At 39.1% G+C, this 18,126-nt stretch overlaps 1 pseudogene; it reads right to left on the reverse strand.

The window, feature by feature from the left end:
* Window positions 1-1,152: 1,152 nt before the first annotated feature.
* LOC140517059 (bifunctional phosphoribosylaminoimidazole carboxylase/phosphoribosylaminoimidazole succinocarboxamide synthetase pseudogene) lies at window positions 1,153-8,965 on the reverse strand (annotated as a pseudogene).
* Between the last annotated feature and the right edge of the window lie 9,161 nt (window positions 8,966-18,126).

Below are 18,126 nucleotides of genomic sequence, written 5' to 3' on the forward strand. Positions count from 1 at the left end.
GATGATCACCCCTTCATTTATCTCTCTAGCTGAGTTACAGTTTTGTTACACAAACAGCCTTCCACTTTGGTATCTTCCTTAGGGAATGAAGCATCTTTCTCTACCAGGTTACCAAAGGACCCACCATCGAGTCCTGGATTGGAAATCTCAATACTTGGATTCTAATCTCATTTCTGCTACTTGTTAACTATATCACCTTGGGTAGATTACTTGCCTTTACTGTGCCTCAGTTTCTTCATCAGTAAAATGAGGGGAAGAGGAGTAGGGAATAGGAGTGAGGTTACTTTCAGCTTTATGATCTGTTATATCGTTTAGTCCATTTTCCATTTTTGGGAGTTTTTTTTATTGCTATACATTGTTTTTGTGGCACTTTTTATTTCCCAATATAACTCTCTTCTCTCTCCTGCTCAGTAAGTCATCCCCTATAACAAAGAATAAAAAAGAGAGGAAAAAAGCAGTTTAGCAAAACCAACCAACAAAAACAACCGAGTCTGACCATATATGTAGTTGACGAGTATCACTTTTTTTCTTTATTTCCTTCCATCCAGGCCCCTTTCTCTGATACTTTGGGACCACTCCAGGTTATTTGCCACTCCCAGATCACATCCAGACCTTCCTGTCTTTCTGTATAAAAATATCAGTTCCATCCTCATGACAGCTAAAGTCTCCTTTTTTGTTATTGTTGAGGCATTTGAGTTGTATCTGACTCTTTGTGACTCCATTTTTGGGTGTTCTCGATAAAATACTAGATTGGACTGCCATTTTCTTCTCTAGCTCATTTTACAGATTAAAAAAACTGAGGCAAACAGAGTTAAGTGACTTGCTTAGGATCACACAGCTACTCTGTGTCTCAAGCTGAATTTGAATTTGTAAAGATGGAGATTTCCTGGTTCTAAACCCAGTGTACCCTCCAACACTACAGGCTCCCTACCTTAGCAAATAAAGGAGGTGATTATGCTTTTCTCAACTCTTCTGCTGGGCCAAATGAGTCATTACAATTACATACTATTTAATTTCTTTTATCCCCATCCCCTTTTTTTTTTAAAAACCAAGTAAGAAATTTTATTAGTACTTTGATATGATTAATTTAGAATAATCTTTTCTCTTGCCTGATTGCAAATGCTTTTTGAAGCAAAATTAGAATCTTTCTTCTTACAAACTGCATTCTGTGATCTTCTTATCCATCTACTTCAAGGAAAGCCATGTGTTTAATATGCTTCCTCGAAGTTCAGCTGATACCTAATGGTTATTTAATCTGAATATCTGGGCTGCAAATTGAGCTGCTCCCTCAGGTGAAAGTATAGTTGAACAGCCAAGACCACTAGGCCTTCAAAGTGAGCTCCACACATCCTGAGCTCCCCAGTCAGGTGTAAGGGGAGGAAAATTGATTACTGGATATGCAGTGTTACCAGACATTACTGGTCCCAAACCATTGCTTCTGCCAGCTACTGCTACAAATACAGTAGGAACACCATCTCCTTCATACTCTGCTTTAATCTTTAGAGTTTCATCTGGTCCTTTATGGGCAGATGTTACTAGAAGTTGAAAGGGAATTCCATAATTTCCACAAACCTTCTTAATTTTTTCACAATGACCAAGGTCAGAAGTTGAGCCCATCAATACCACAACTCTGCATGAACTTTCCACTTTATGAAGCAACTCCACTCTTTCTGCCACCCATTCAAAGCTTTTCTTCACCATCTGGAGGCCTTCAGAAATCACTTCCTTAAGGTCCCGATATGACTGTTTGTCTTTTTGTTGGGTTCTATCACCAGATGGCCAGAGCCTCCAGGAATCATTATCGATAACATCAGCAAGAACAATTTCTTTTGTAGTTACATCAACACCAAATTCAATCTTCATGTCAACCAGTGTACAGTTCAGAAGTAACCAGGATTTTTTTTAAAAATAGCTTGTGTGGAATGACTCATGATATCCGCTTCAGTCTGACCTATGTTAAGTCCAGCAAAATACCATTTTGCAGCAATAATCTGTTCTTCAGACCACTGTGGATCATTGTTAGCATCATCCTTGAAAAACATCTCCACTTTAGGTGGGTAGAACTTGTATCCTTCTTTGACACCAGGATTTCTTTTGAGAAAAGAACCAGTTGCAATTCTTCTACATACTCATTCAATTGGAATCATTTCACACTGAGGTGCAATGAAAGCTGTCTCACCACATTTTTTGGTGTAAGCAGTTTTGATACCTGCTTCCTGTAACAACTCGAAAATACAGCTGGTAATTTTATTTGAGATTGCAGTTTTTCCATCCAGGTGATGTTTTCTAGCTGCATTGCCTGCTGTGATCTGGTCTTTAGATTGCAAGAGCACTTTCCCAGGAGTATCCAACAATTCATAGACTTCTTTTGTTTTACCCTCGTAGAGCTTCTTACCAATCTTCGGCGGTCACCATTTCTCTGGTGGTGGTGGTGGCTAAGGGGAAGATGGGAACCTGGGGAGGAGAAGACTGGAACCTGGGGAGAAGAAGACCCCCATCCCCTATTTTTACAAATGATGAAATTGAGCCCCAAAGGTGTTGAGTACACAGGTAGTATGTATCAGATCTTGGATTCAGACACATTTTTTCTGACCTCAAGTCCAGAGCTCCTGGCCTCACTGGAGTCCTGAGGCTGTGTGTGTGTGTGTGTGTGTGTGTGTGAGTACTTCATCATTTCCTTCTTTCTCTAGCTTTCATGTGACATAAGGAGGGCAGAGTAAATACCTGAGCCACCTCTTTTCCCTAGGGGAGGAACCTGCCTGCCACCTCCCCTCACTCATTGGTCACTCCTCCTAGCCTGATCCTGGTCTTCCTGTTGGTCTGCCTAAATCTCTGGCTTCCTCCATAGATCTCTTTCTGCTCTTTATATGAGATCTGCACTCTAATACTGGTCTTTCAATGAAATTCTCTCTCAATACATTTCTGAAACTATTTTTTAAAAGATCATAGATCCAAGAATCCTGCCTGGCACTGGGGGTTGAGTTCAGGGCTTAGCAAGATCTTGTTTTGAATAGTGCTTTGGATGCTAAATAGCTTTGTGACCTTGAGTAAGTCATTCTGCAGTTGTCTAGGGGTGCTAGGAACCCCAAAATGACAAGGCAAAGGGCACAAATCTGCCTTGAAACAATTTATCCATTCAAGCCTTCTTTCAGTAAGAGACAAGGTTTATTTTGTTACCAACAGAACTGGGCACTATTTTAAGAAGCTGTGCATTCGGTAGGAACAAGACTAACTCTTTTTATAAGACGAAAAGATTTAGATGGGATCAAACACTGGCCAGCCTGGAGTGACCAGGAGGTAACAGACAATAGATGACTGGGTTGGGTCAGAGGTAACAGAGAATTGAAGGCTGGGCTGGGTCAAAGTCACAAGTAAAGGACAGTAGAAAGGATTATTGAATATCTAGAGGGGGATGTGTGGGAAGGTTCCAGAGCTGGGTTGCATTTTTGGGGTTTAGGGTCTCATACCTCATAAGTTCTACCTCTGTGATCCTCAGTTTCCTTCTCTGTAAAATCAAGGCAATAGTATATATGTGGACAGTGTAGTATATGCCCTGTCTTGGTAGTATGATGCTCAAATGAGATCACAGGTATCACTTTGCAAACCTCTAACAGCCGTGGAAATGTCCTAAACAAGAACATACCAAGGGTGGTGGGGAGTAGGGGAACTGGAGGGTATGCAAAGGCACTGAGGTGGAGAGTTGAATGCTAAGTGTGAAGAACTGTTTGGCTGGACTGTGGAATGAATGAAAGGGAGTAGTGTGTAATAAGCCTGAGGAAGTCTTTAAATGCCAAACAGGAGGTTTTATTCCAGCCTGGAGGCAATATGGAGTTAATCAACATCCATTTAATGGTGCCACCAGATTTAATGAACAGGCTAGTTATGCAGTCAGACCTGTGATTGAAGAATGCTTCTTGGGCAACTGCATGGATGATGGATGGGAGGTGGAAGAAACATGAAGCAGGAAGGCTGTTCAGAGGATATTGAAACAGTCCAGGGAAGAGATACTAAGAACTTGTCTGATGGTGGTGACTGTGTGGCTAGAGAGAAGGGGGCAGATATAGAGATACTGTGGCAGGAGAAATGACAATATTTGGCACCTGATTGGATGTGGGGTGAGTGGGAGAGAGAGGAATCAAGAATGACTCCAAGACTGCAAACCTGGGTCATTGGAAAGATGGTGATTGAGAAAAATAGGGAAGTTTTGGGAGAGTGGTAGGTTTGGGGGAAAAGATAATGAACGAATTTAGCTATTATATGAGTCCAGGACACTTTAATGCCTATGAGCCTATATGAGCTGGGTACCCTGTAGGCTCACTGTAGAAACCAAAGGAGCCGATAAGAGACAAATGGTACTGTGCTACAGAATTCCAGAGCTGGAAGGAACCTTTGAAGTCACCCAGTTTCACCTGCACCTGAACAAGAATGCTCTATATAACACACCCGAGAAGAGATCATCCAGCCTTTGTCTGAAGACCTCTTACAATGGGAAACCCACTCTCTCCAGGCAGTCCTTTTCATTTTTGGACAGTTTTAATTATTGGGAAAATTTTCCTTTCTGGAAGTCTAGATTTGCCTCTTTGTAGAAACTGTCAACTGCTCTCAGTTTTGCCCTTTGGAGCCAAGCAGATCAAATCTCATCTCTCTTTTAGGAGATCTCAGGCCCTTCAAACCCTTTTCTTCCCAGTGAAGAACTTCATAGTATGATAGATAGAGAACTGGTCTTGGAAGCAGGAAGACTTGGGTTCTAATCTTGTCTCTGACACATATTGCTGTAGGACCCTAGGTTAGTTACTTCATTTCTGTTCTCAAGGACAACTCTCTAAGACCTAAATTCAGAGAGGGTACTGAACTACTTTGGTAGAGGTAGTTACCTCATCAGGGAGTGCCCTAAACCAGTGTAATTACAGGTCTGGGCTTCATTCCTCTCTTCTCCACAACCTTGTTAGTGTATCATCTCCCCATTTTATAGATGATAAAACTGAGACTCAGAGAAATGAAATGGTCTTATATTTAGTAATATCAGAACTAGGTTTTGAGCCCAGATTTAAGATCTCAAATCCCAACTCAAGATGAATGACTAGGCCATTATTCACCCCCAGAATAGACTTCTGATTGTAGCCCATCCTAAATTTGCCCCAATGTCTGATTCCCTGAGTATAGCTACATTGCCACCACTGTAGTCATATTAGTTCTAGGCTTCCAGGAAAGCTAGGGTAATATTTGTGTAGTAAGTAGTCCACTACTGAGAAAAGGAATCAGGGGAGGAGGATCAATTTGGCATTGAAAGAAATGGAATTATTTATTATGTAAACAATGTTTTTATAAATTACATACTCTTTAGTTTCCATGGAAAATGCAGGGTACTTGAAAATAACAGATATTCTCTTTGTTTTTACCTGTAGTTTCTAAGCATAAACTAAATAAAGTAATGATAAGCTGACTTGATTTTAGTACTCTGAAGCACCTATTGGATAGGGCAGTCAATTCTCTATGGGCCACAGTTTCTTCAGCTATAAAATCACAAAATCTAAGAGTCTGAAGAGATCTCAGAGGCCATCTTTACTTGGCTTCCTTCAAGTCCCAGCTAAAAGACCCACCTTCTTCAGGAAGTCTTTTCTGATCCCCTTAATTCTAGTGCCTTCTGATAATTATTTTCAATAAATCCTATAATTAGCATACATAATTGTCTATATGCTATCCCTCTCACTCCCCCCTACTCCCAGTCTGTGAGCTCCCTGAGGGCAGGAACTATCTTAAACCTTGTCTTTATCACTTAGCATAGTGTGCTTGGCATATATAGATGCTTAATAGATTCACTGACTGAACATGAATCCCCTTATAACTCCCTTGGCATGAGGCACATTTTCAGTCTTTGTCCGAACAGTTCAAGTGGGAAGTGGCCACTGCCCCCTAGGTGGTCAATTTCCTTTTTGTATTTCACAAGTTCACCAAGATTGGCAAGAACTTTTTCCTTATATCAAACCTAAATTTTTCTTCTTCACAACTTTCACCCATCAATTGGAACTTTACCTAGTGGCCTTTGCCAGTTGTTTTGACCTATGTCATACCATTGGACTTCCATGACTCTGGAGGAGAGAGTGAAGCTGATGACCTTGCACAGCTCTGTCTTACTTAAAGTCAATTCACTTACAAGTCAAGATGTCATCCTTATGATGTCATTGGTCTTGTTCAAGAATAAAGGAACAACAAGAGCTCTACTCTGGGTCAATCTGAATGAGTCTAATTTCTCTTTCATATGAAAGCCTTTCAGATCCTTAGAAACAACAATCATGTTTCTTTGAACCTTCTCTTCTCCAGTCTCAATTTTTGTAGTTGCTTCAAAGAGGAGTTGGACTACACAGGTCATCTCTAAATGATCCCTCTTCACTCTAGACCTAATGATCTAAACACTATTTCCTTTGTGACTGTTTTGAATACATTTACAGATTTTTTGTTGTTTGTTGGTTTTTTCAGTCATGTCTGACTCTTTGTGACCACATTTGGGGTTTTCTTGGCAAACATACTGAAGTGGTTTGCCATTTTCTTCTCCAGTTCCTTTTACAGATGAGGAAATTGAAGCAGAGGTAAGTGACTTGCCCAGGGTCACACAGCTAGTAAGCTTCTCAGGCCTATTTTGAACTCAGGTCTTTTTAATTCCATGCCTGGCACTCCATCCATTGTGCTACCTAGTTGCCCTCAAATTTCCTGCTAAATAGCATCAATTTAGACATAACATTGTTACCATAATAAATTGTTTCATTTCTTTCTCTACCAAACTGGCCCTCCTCCCCTGATTCCTTTCCTCAGTAGTGGACTACTTACTACACAAATATTACCCTAGCTTTCCTGGAAGCTTAGAACCAAAGTGACTACAATAGGGGGCACATTGTGCAGCAGGGCACAATGGGGTCTTGTAGAGAAGACATAGTCTAGAATTTATCTTTCATCTTGAGGATATTATTTGTCATAGGCAGAGTATCCATAATGAGGAAGATTAATGCTATTTCATTTGATTATTATGAATTAAATTAATTAATATCAATTTGTAACATTCCCTTTTCTGTTTTAAATCTCCACTTTAGTTTAGCTCACATAAAAAATCCTTTTCTAGAAACTGACTGAGGAATATGATCATGTGTGAGCCCCAGACCAATTCAGGCTCTACTGCCTGAATCAAAGCAATATTGCTAAATACTTTGTACACATCCCTGGACCAAGAGAGCCTTTGAGCTGGCCAATGAGTGGTGTGATGGGGAGTTCAAAACTTGGAAGGGTTAAGGGTTTGGCTTGGTCTGAACAAACTGTAGTCTTCCTTACTTGGGAGCTATCCTTTTATTCAGGAGGAATGAATGTAGAAATCAACAAAAGCTTTCCTGATTTCATAACAAATGTTGTTGTGTTAAGGTGAGTATGTTTCTCACAGTTGGGAGCTTGTTAGTTGGGTTCATTTCTCACATTGGGTGTGTCAGTGTGGTTGCTTTTACACCAGGATTCATAGAATCATGGTAAACTCTTATTTATTTATTTATCAGAATTTATCTTATTTATCAGAAATTCCTCCCATCTCTTTGGGTCTAAAACCTTGGTATCATCCTTGACTCTTCAGCTCTGCATTTAGATTCCTAATCCTGTCATTTCCATATCCACAGCATTTCTCATATCTGTTCCCTCTTCACTTAAATAACCACTACACCTGTTCAGGTCTCATCATCTCTCATTCTCTCAGGGTCTTCATTGGTCTCCCTACATGTAGTTTCCCTCTCCCCTTTACTTTGTCGCCCTCCCAGTTGCCAATTTGATATTCCTAAAACATAAATCTGACCAATATCACCCTCCTACTCAAAGGTCTTTAACAGCTTCTCTTTCCCACACCAATTGCTTTTAGGATAAAACACAAAAATCCTCAAACTTGATATAGGCCTCCACAATTTGATGCCTACCTATTTTTCCAGCCTTATTTCATGATTCCCTTCTCTGACTGTTCCAAATTGGTCTTCTAGCTGTTTCCTGTGCATGCCACATTATCTATCACCTCTATACCTTTGTATTAGGTCATCCTCTCTGTCTGGACCCCTCTCTCTCGTCAGCTGTCCTTCCTAGAATTCCTAGTTTATTTCAAAGCATAGCTCGAGGGCCATCATCTTCCCTGGTTTTATGTGAGTTCCTCTTCCTTCTGAAATAGTGATGAATTCACTTGGTATTCAAGAATTTCACCTCTCCCTCTCCTCCTTCCTGAAGAATTCCAAATACCCGGGGGCAGAGGTTGTTTTGTTTTTTCCTCGGCATACAATAGGTTCTTAACAATATATTTTCACTTAACTTTTTAGCTTATATTAATGACAATAATAACTTCTATATAGAGCTTTAAACTTCGGGAAGTGTTTTACTTGTTTTCTTATCTGATCCTTAAAGCTATTCTCTGAGATAGGTGCTATTATTATTATCTACATTTTGCATTTAAGAAAACTGAGTTTTAAGTTTATTAAATTGAATGGTAAGAGAACTGGAATTTTGCACTGGAAAAGCAGCTGCTATTGGGAACTTGACTGTTCCAGTTATAAATGTAAGCTTATTATTAGTAAAAGATATGAGACAATTGAAATGAAGACGAATCAAATTCTTTTCCCTCCACTCAGAGAATAGTGTGATTTCCACAGGTGCATTTGACTAAAGTGGTTCTGGCTAATACTGGGATCTGTTGTTTTTATTCCCCTAAATCTAATGTGACTACTGTATAGACCAAACTCCAAGCAATAGGGAGGTTAGTCTTCTCATAGATTTGTTGGGGCTGCAGTTTGTGGAGACAGAATAGAAACCAAAAAGGAATTGCACTCTACCTGTAAGGGAGAGAAATTCCACATAGCTTTAGACTCTAACTTCTGATGGCTCACCTGCAGGTAAAGTTGTTGGGGTCTGTAGAATCACAGCAAGAAAAGTGGGCAAAGGCCTTTGGATGCTCCATTCATTACTGACGTCCAAAAGCCTGGTTTCAAATTACTTCCTGTCAAAGAATGATTTATTATTTTAATTTTCAGCACAGCATTTAAGGTGTTAGGAAAGGTTCTTTGGCCAGACCCCATTTGGGCTTTTGTTTTCATTCTTTCTAACCTCATTTTAGCTGGAGGGTATTGGCTTCCATCAGAAAGAAGCCTGATCTGCCTGTTCCCTTCAGAAAGGAGCGATAACAGGTTCAGATTTCTTTAAAGCTCCTTAAGCCATTTGTGATAAGCTGTACATGTCCAGGGGTTTTGAAGAATGTTGGGAATGGAAGCACTCCTCCCATTAGAAATTTTCAGAGTAGAAAGAAGAAGAATTCAAAGGAAGAGTTAAAGATCAAGACATGTAGTCAACAAGAATTCATCAAGCACGTATCATATACAAGGCACTTTGATGGATACGGTTGGGGAAAGTATGATGTAAGAAAGATGGTTCCTGAATTCAAGTTTTATATAGAAATGTAGGAGAGAGGAAATACATAAAAATTATAGAAACCTTATACAGATACAAAGCAGAATAAAACAAATGGGCATCACAAGAGGGAAATGAACAGTTATGTGGAACTTGAGAAATAGAACAGGTGACTTCTTGCTGGGGAGAATCAGGGAAGGGCTCATGGAGGAAATGATATTTAAAGTTAGCCTTGAAAGCTATGAGGAATTGAATAGATAATAGCTAATACTTAAGATCTTTTGATATAATCATGTGATTTTTAATTGTTTTTGTTATCTAGTTTATTAGTTTAATAGTTTTCTTAATATTGAACTAACTCTGCATTCCTGGTATAAATCCAACCTGGTCATAGTGTATGTGTAGTGTATAATCCTTTCAGTGTTACAAAATAATAAAATTAAAAACTTTTAAAATGATATTTTACTGATAATAATACCAGCTACATTTAAGTGACACTTTACATTTTGCAAAATGTTTTATACATTATCTCATTTGAGCCTCATAGCTACCTCTGAGATAGGTACTATTATCATCCCCATTTTACAAACCTAAGCTGAAGGACTTGTTAAGTTAGTGTTTTAGGCAGGATTTGAACTCAGAGAGGAAAAGTACTTAATTCAGAGGAATGAATATCCTTTCTGAAGTGCATTTGAAAATGCATATCCCCTAAAAGGATGGGATCAGACTGAACACTGATTAAAACAAAATTGCAGGGAACAGCAGTCAGTGGGGATGGCACAGGACAGGGGATGGTGATAACTGCTAGGCCCCTCTAACTTTGGATTAGACTTGTTCTCACCATGCTCAAAGTGCTGGAGGGATCTGTTGACTAATAACCCAGTGAATCCATCTGCCCATCAATTTGTATTTCCATTTATGAGAGTGATGTAAAGCCAAGCACATTGCCTCATTCCCTTTTAGCTACTGACTTCAGAATCTCCATATGTGTCCTCAATGAATGGTCTTCTAGACCTGACTTGAAGACTTCCAGTGAGGGAGGAGCCAGTACTTCCCAAGGCAGTCTCCCATTTCAAGATATTTCTAATTGGTAGGAAACGTGTCCTTAAATCAAGCCTAAATTTGCCTCTTCCTAGCTTTTACTCTTTTGTTCTCCTGACCAAATAGAACAAGTCTAGTCTCTCATCTGTGCATTAAATGTTTAAAGAAAGCTGACATACCCACCCTAATTCATCAGGGTAAATATCCTCATGTTTTTTCAGTTAATCTTCATGTGGCATGAACTCAAGTCCCTTTACCATTCTTGGTTGTCCACTGCTAAGTGGTCTCTAGCTTATCCTCCCGACAACATATGGCACCCAGAACTGTAAATCACAATCCAGATACAAATTATGATCAGGGAAGTGAACATTAGTTCTATAACCTCCCAGTCTTGGATATCACAGAAGAGAATAACAGGTATTTGACCTGTGGTTTCATTGGTATACAAATGAGGGAATACCCTCTTATCAAAGCACATAAGTACCTTCTCTGTAATTTATAATCTTAGAGAGTTGCCTAGGGGGCCACATGACTTGCCCTGGGTCCCACATTTAGTATTTGTTACATTTGGGACAAGAACCCAAGTCCTCCTGGTTTTATAGGTGACTCTTTATCCACTACATCATGTATCATAGATCCCGTTACCTTTTTGGTTGCCAAACTATATATTACGTGTTTTCTAGTTTTATAAGTTTTTATTCATGTCTTTTGCTGATGTAGACTGTCTACATCATCAGAGTTTTCCCCAGTATCCTTCCCTCTCCCCCTTCAAGAGAGCCAACTCACATAACAAATAGTATTGTTTAAAGACAAAAAAAAAAAAAAGGAAGAGGAAAAAATCAACACAATTGATTAATGCATTGAAAAAATCCCAAAACAGATGAAATGCACAACTCTGCCTCCAAGAAGGACTTGGTCAGAGGTGTCCTCTCAGATTTCTTCATTCGAGTCATGCTTGGTCTTTATAATTTTGTTATATTCAATTTTGGTTTTTTTTTGTGTGGTTACAACATTTGCATAGTTGTAGTTATTGTGTATGTTATTTTTCTTGACTGCTTCATCTGCAACACTTCATGCAGATCTTCCCATGTTTCTCTGTATTCATCACAATTATCTTTTCTTATAGTAGATTAATACTTCACTATAATCATGTATCACAGTTTGTTTAGACATTCCATTCAATGGGCACCCACTGTTTCCAATTCTTTGCTCTCACAAAAAATGCTGCTATAAATATTTTTGTGTGTATGGGGACTTCCTTCGTATTAATGGGTTCCTTAAGTTATAAACCCAGTAGTGGAATCTCTGGTTCAGAGTATGGATATTTTAGTTACTTTATTTGTATAATTTCAAATTGCTTTCCAAAATGGTTGTACATTTTCACAGCTCCACCAATAATGTATCGGTGTGACTATCATCTTGCAACCCCTCTGACTTTGACTTTTATCATTTCTTGTCATCTTTTGCCAATTTGTAGGGTGTGAGGTGAAACCTCAGGACTATTTTAAGTAGCATGTCTCTTATTAATAGTGAATTGGAGCATTCTGTCATGTTATCATTAATACTTTGCAATTCTTCTTTTGAGAACTCTTTGTTCAAGACAATTTTGCCTCTTATTTTATTGGGACATGGATGCCATATAATAGTGTCGCCATTTTAAGTTATGAGCTTATTTAAAGAGAAAATTTATCCAATACAGATATTCCCAAGTTTCCTGTAAGAAAGGGTTGAGAAACATTGTCAAATGCTTGGCTGCCTTCTAAGTAAACTAAATTTGCACAGTTCCATTTATATATTCTTTTGCTAATCCAGTAAAAAGCATAGTTCAGCTGACATGACCTGCTCTTGCGAAGACATTTTGTTTTTTTGTGATCCCTGGTTTTTGTTTGTTTGTAGTTAGTCACTATCTCTTTATGCATTGTTGGATTTGTTTGAGAATCAAAGGTAAGCTCACTGGTGTATAACTTTCAATTCTAATCTTTACTCTATTGTGAAAATAAAGATGTAGGCTCTTCTCCAATGATGTGATACCTTTCCCATTTGCCATGATCTCTGGAACATCACAGAGATTGACTCAATAATTGCATGTGTCAGCTTTTTAAGTACCCAAGCATGGAGTTCTGAGCCAGGTGAACTGAAGGCATCAATAGCAGCTAGACACTCTTACTATCTTCCCGTTATCATGCGTGTCCAGTCACTCAGCCATTATTGCTCCATCCTTTCTAGTTCAAAGATAATTTTCCTTGGTTGAGAAAATGGAAACAAAATTGAACAGCTCTACCTTCTCTATCCTGTCTGTTATTATCATCTTATTTACCCTGAGTAGCAAGCTGACCTCTTCTTTGATTCTCTTTTATTTCCCACTAGAATGCTAATGTAGTTGAATATATCTCTGCCCTTTAAGATATTGGTTTTTGCAACAGTCTTCATATAGTGAGAACTTTAATAGGTTCTATAAGTTTGACCTGCACCAAGACTTTTGGGATATTCTGTATTTAAATCTATAATCTGACTACTTCCTTTTCCTTCTTTTAATCTGTTATTTTTTTTTTTAATACAGTATACCATTCCTGGGCTAAATTTTAATCCTAGATCTCATTTCATAAGTCGCAGTGATATTTAGGGGGCTAAATTTGCTTTCTTTCATTTAGAATTATAGTTCATATTGCTATTACTCATACCCTGTGCAGTCGTGTACAGATAACTGAGGTCATGGCTTTTAATTACTGGCTCCTTTATTGGATTTTTCTTCTATTAATTTCTGGGCATTCCAAGTATCTTCTATTAATTTCTTTCTTCTGTCTAGCATGGTGGAGACCTAGGTAGTTTTCTTTCTTCCCTTACCTTACAGTTTAAAGTTCTTTTCTTTTTATGAGCTCTTCCAGATAGGTATACTCTGACCAATCCTTTTTAGCTGAACTCCTTCCTTGGTCAGCAGCCCTTTCTTTCCTAATGTATTGACCTATAGTATACAAATTTAAGTCTTTTCTCAGTTGCCATATTTTTATCCACTCTTTCTTTTCCCAAATGTTGTTGGGTTTTGATAGCTCACAGTGAGTGTAAAGAGCAATTGTTTTTGTTCTGGCCAGAAACTCTCAGTCTTTCCTTCCCAAACTGATTTTTTTCTGAGGGCAAACTAGGCCATTGTTTGACTTAATTCTTACCTCACGTTTAATTACTGAATGGGTATGGCTTCAGATAAACTGAGATCTGGGAAAGATCTTAACTAATTAAAGGCCAAGGTGTCCCACTGAATCCAGGACTAGATCACCAGTCATCTTGACCTATGTCTTGCCACTAGACTCTGATGATTGTAGAGGAGAGAGTGAGGCTGATGAATTTGCCCAGCCCTGCCTCACTTAAATCCAATTCACTTGCAAGTCAAGACATCACCCTTCTAATATCATTAGTCCTTTTTGAGAGTGAAGGTTAAAAAACAATTTCACTTGTCTTTGGTAGCTATGAAGAAAATATCAGCAACAGAAAATCTTGAGTTCCAATCCTGTCAGTCACCTGTGGCACTGTGCTAGCCCCTTAATCTTTTTTCAATTTCAGTTTCTTCTATAAAATGGAGATAATAATGCCCATAACAGCTTCCTTACAGGGGTCTTATGTATCAAATAAGATAGTGTATGCAATGTGCTTCATATGTTTTAATATATAATTCATATGTCCATTTGGTACTGGTACTAGTTGCAATACTAGCAGTATTATTACCTTCATCCTTAGTTTATGGACTGAGACTTCATTAATTTTGGTCGAAGTGTTCTATATACCTTCTGGTAGGATTATTTGTGCTCATGTGAATCATCAGATATGGGTAGAAGATGCCTAATTTAAAAAGTCTTGGGATAGTTGGTCACTTGCCTTGAATACATGAGTTAGGAAGATTGCAGACCTCTCCATTGTTGTTGCCAGATTGACAAATTGCTGCCTCAGTAACCATTGGCAAGGAATCTCCAGCCACCCCTATTTGTCTTCCTTCCCTCTGACTCTTACTGGATGATTTCATATTTTTTCATCTTCTTTCCTTCCTTCCTTCCTTCCTTCCTTCCTTCCTTCCTTCCTTCCTTCCTTCCTTCCTTCCTTCCTTCCTTCCTTCCTTCCTCCACTCCCTCCCTCCCTCCCTCCCTCCAAACCAAACCAGCACAGCAATTATTCTGCACAAAAGGACAATACAAAATATCACCATAGAAAAATAGAAAAACAAAGAGCAGCAGAGTAACAGAAATATTTACACATATCACCAGACCAGGGAGCACCAACACCTGAGTACTTGTTCATAGCCAGGGATCCCTTGAGTCCCTAGTCTGGGAAATCAAGAAAGGTGTTATAACCCTAAATGCTGAGGCATACTTCCTGTGAGTGAGCACCAAGGCAATATTAATCTCCCAGAATATATACAGTTTTCATACAAAGTCTTAGCACCTGATTGGTTCAATGCTGAAGAGTACAGAAAGCCCATATGACTCAGTGCCCAATGGACTCTATTGTATTCAACACAAGGATGTGTTATAGCTGTGAACTGGACCAGAGTTCAAAGAAGTAAGACATCCATGATTGATAAGGCAAAATACCTGTGTACCTTTAGACCTGGAAACACAACCCCTGTTCTAAGGAGAAAAAGGGGACATATGTCATCATATAGGCCTACAAATGTGTAGGGAAGAACTTCATATTCCACTAACCCTTCAGTGTAGAACAGAGTATTATGTGACATCTGAGGGGAAAGCAGAGGTAAGGAAAAGCTCCCTGAGGGAGGTGACATTCAAGTTTAGCTTGAAGAAATTTCATCATACAAAGAGGAGGGCCGGCATTCCAGGAGGAGGGAACAGCTTGAGCAAAGGCTTGGAGCACTGAGGGCACCAAGAGTACCTGTTTGGGACCCACAGGGTTGTTCAATTTGACTGGAGGAGAGTACTATAGGATAAAACTAGAAAGCCAGTGGGCCCCAGACCATGATGACAGTGCTTCTAGGCCTGGCCTAGGACATCTGTGGAGCCATTCTAACTTTAGGGGGCTAACATAGAGATTGTCTGATATTTAAAGAGAAACAATATATAGTTCTCAGACTCTGTGATTTGGGAAATGCTGTCCAAATCAAATAAATGCCTTTGACACCGATCTAAGATACATTGGGTTTCCTGATGATAAGCTCCTATTCAGTTTTTTCCAGAAAGATTATGAGATTTTAGGATTTTATTTTATTTCATTTTATCAAATCCTTTCTGATTATCTGTGTAACTGCAAAGACAAGGAGAGCTCCAACTGTATCGAGGATTAAACCTGGTATGACTACCTGATCCTGATCACATGAATTATCTGAGAATCATTCCTGGGACTCCAAAAAGTGCGAGGAACTTTCCTGCCAATTTGTAGTGGAGTAAAATTGTCCTTAAAGAAAATCAAAGACATAGTGGACAAATTACAGAAAGGATACGTCCCAGATGCCATCTTATATACCTTTGTAATATGGTTTCTTTATCTCTGTCTAGGACCGAGTTTGTTATACCTTTCCCTCCCCTATACCCTGAGGGACCTGGGAAGTCTTTCTTTGTTCTGCTATTGTTGGCTCAAACCCCTACTGAATATTGTGTTCCTCATGTTTTTAGGGGCTTACTAACTAGTACTTAAGTTCTACTAACCACTTCCTTATCAGATGAACTTTTATAAGGGAACAAGTATTTAAAGTGCCTACTATGTGACAGCCATTGTTCTAAGTGCTTTACAAATATTATGTCATTACCAAGGAATATTTTTTCCAAAGGCATAGCAAGAACAAATATACAAACCTTCCTTCCCCTCCTCTCCCCAAAATTTGTAGGCATAATTCCTGAGGTCCCTGGGGATTAGACTTCATAATTTAAATCAGTTTCTACACAACATTTGTCCCACCAAGTTTAAGTCTATAGCCCCATTAGGCTGCTGGGCTAGCTTCTACAAGCTTGCTTCTGGGTCAACTCAAATATTCTGGAGGGATCTCTGTGGCTGAAGCTTATGGTCAGAGACACTCCTCACGACACCTGGAACTGACAAGAACTAATGAAATAAACGAACACTCCATTCTCATTTCTTGATACCACAAGAACTAAGTGGGGAGGAGCATAGCTCTATATCTAATGGAAAAAGACTGCTCCCAATCCCATGATGGGCCATAGTGGGCCAAGGCAGAATGTTCACCCATGTACTGCTTCTGTTATCTCCTAATAGATCCCCAGCTTCTTCCATGATGTCATTTTAGGTGATATGGACTTGGGCCAAACCTCCTTCAAACCTCTACTTCAAAATTCCTCTTCTTTTATAGCTCTAATGCAATGTCACCTCCTGATTTTTACCTCCAGTCTCAGTCAGTAACTGCTTCTCCCCTTGGACTCTCACAGAGAACTTTTATCTGCTTCTCTCTAATGCCCCAATCTTGTGATAGGGCACATTTATGTCTTCTGCCTATTAGGCAATGAGTACCTGGAGGGCAGAGGTAGCCTCTTATCTTTGTAGTAATTCAGTTCAATAAATAATAGCTAATATTTACTTACAGCTTTAAGGTTTGCAAAGAATTTCAAATACCGGATTTCATTTGAGCGTCACAGCAACCCTATGAAGTAGGTGCTATTTTGTATAATTTTACAGAGGAGGTAGCTGAGGCTGGGAGAGGTCACTTCACATCTCTTGTCCTCAGGTTGCACTCAGCTTGACTTCAAAGCCACTGTTCTAGCCACCACCTTGCTGCCTCTTGAGTCCATGCCTGGTGTAGTACCACTTGTCCACTGGCCTATATCAAAGAGGATGTGAACTCCTTAAGAGCTCCCTTAAGAACTAAGGGAGTATTAATTTGTTTTTCTTTGTCTTTGTGTCTTCAGGACCTAATTCAAGACATGGCACATAGAAGGCCTTTAAAATACTCCTTTTTTTTAATTGAATTCACTTGATTTGCCCAATGACACTCTTCACATAGTAGGTGCTTATTCAGTGTTTGTTCTGTTATGCTAAATTGTGTGACAATTATATATTTCTTTAACCCAGGAAAAGATTGTTTCAGTGATCCAGGAAAGAAATACAAGAGTCTAAGCTAAATTATTCCTTAGTCTTATCCTTAGTAGAGTCCCAGGAATGCATTTTACAATGATAGGGTCTACCTTGTGTACTTAGAGGCAGATAGGTGGCACAATGGATAGAGTGCTGGGCCTGGAGTCAGAGAGACCTGAGGTTAAATCTGGCCTAATCTTCTTCCTAGCTTTGTGACTCTGAGAAAGTCCCTTAACTTCTGTTTGCCTCAGTTTCCTCAACTGTAAAATGGGGATAATAACAGCACCTATCTTGCAAGGTTGTCTTGAGGATCAAATGAGATATTTGTAAAGTGCCTGGCACATAGTAAGCACTATATAAATGTTAGTCATAATTATGTTTGCTTGAATTGGATTGGTGGATCTGTGATTTCACTGGTCTAGAAACTCTCTGTAATTACATTTTCAAAGTTGGCTTATACCAGTAAGATAAGATAATGCTGGGGTTTTTGATGGGAAAAAATGGTGTATTTCCTACAGTACTATACACAATGGGTGTTTAATAAAGGTTTATTGAATTAATTGTCATCCTAGAAGGAGACTAGGTTTCCCCATTCAGCTTGGTTTGTTTGGGGGATGGTCAACATAGAAACAGTAATGAATTTGGACTCAG

This window comes from Notamacropus eugenii, chromosome 1 (genome assembly GCF_028372415.1).
Source record: "Notamacropus eugenii isolate mMacEug1 chromosome 1, mMacEug1.pri_v2, whole genome shotgun sequence".
In the NCBI taxonomy this organism is placed as follows: Eukaryota; Metazoa; Chordata; class Mammalia; order Diprotodontia; family Macropodidae; genus Notamacropus; species Notamacropus eugenii.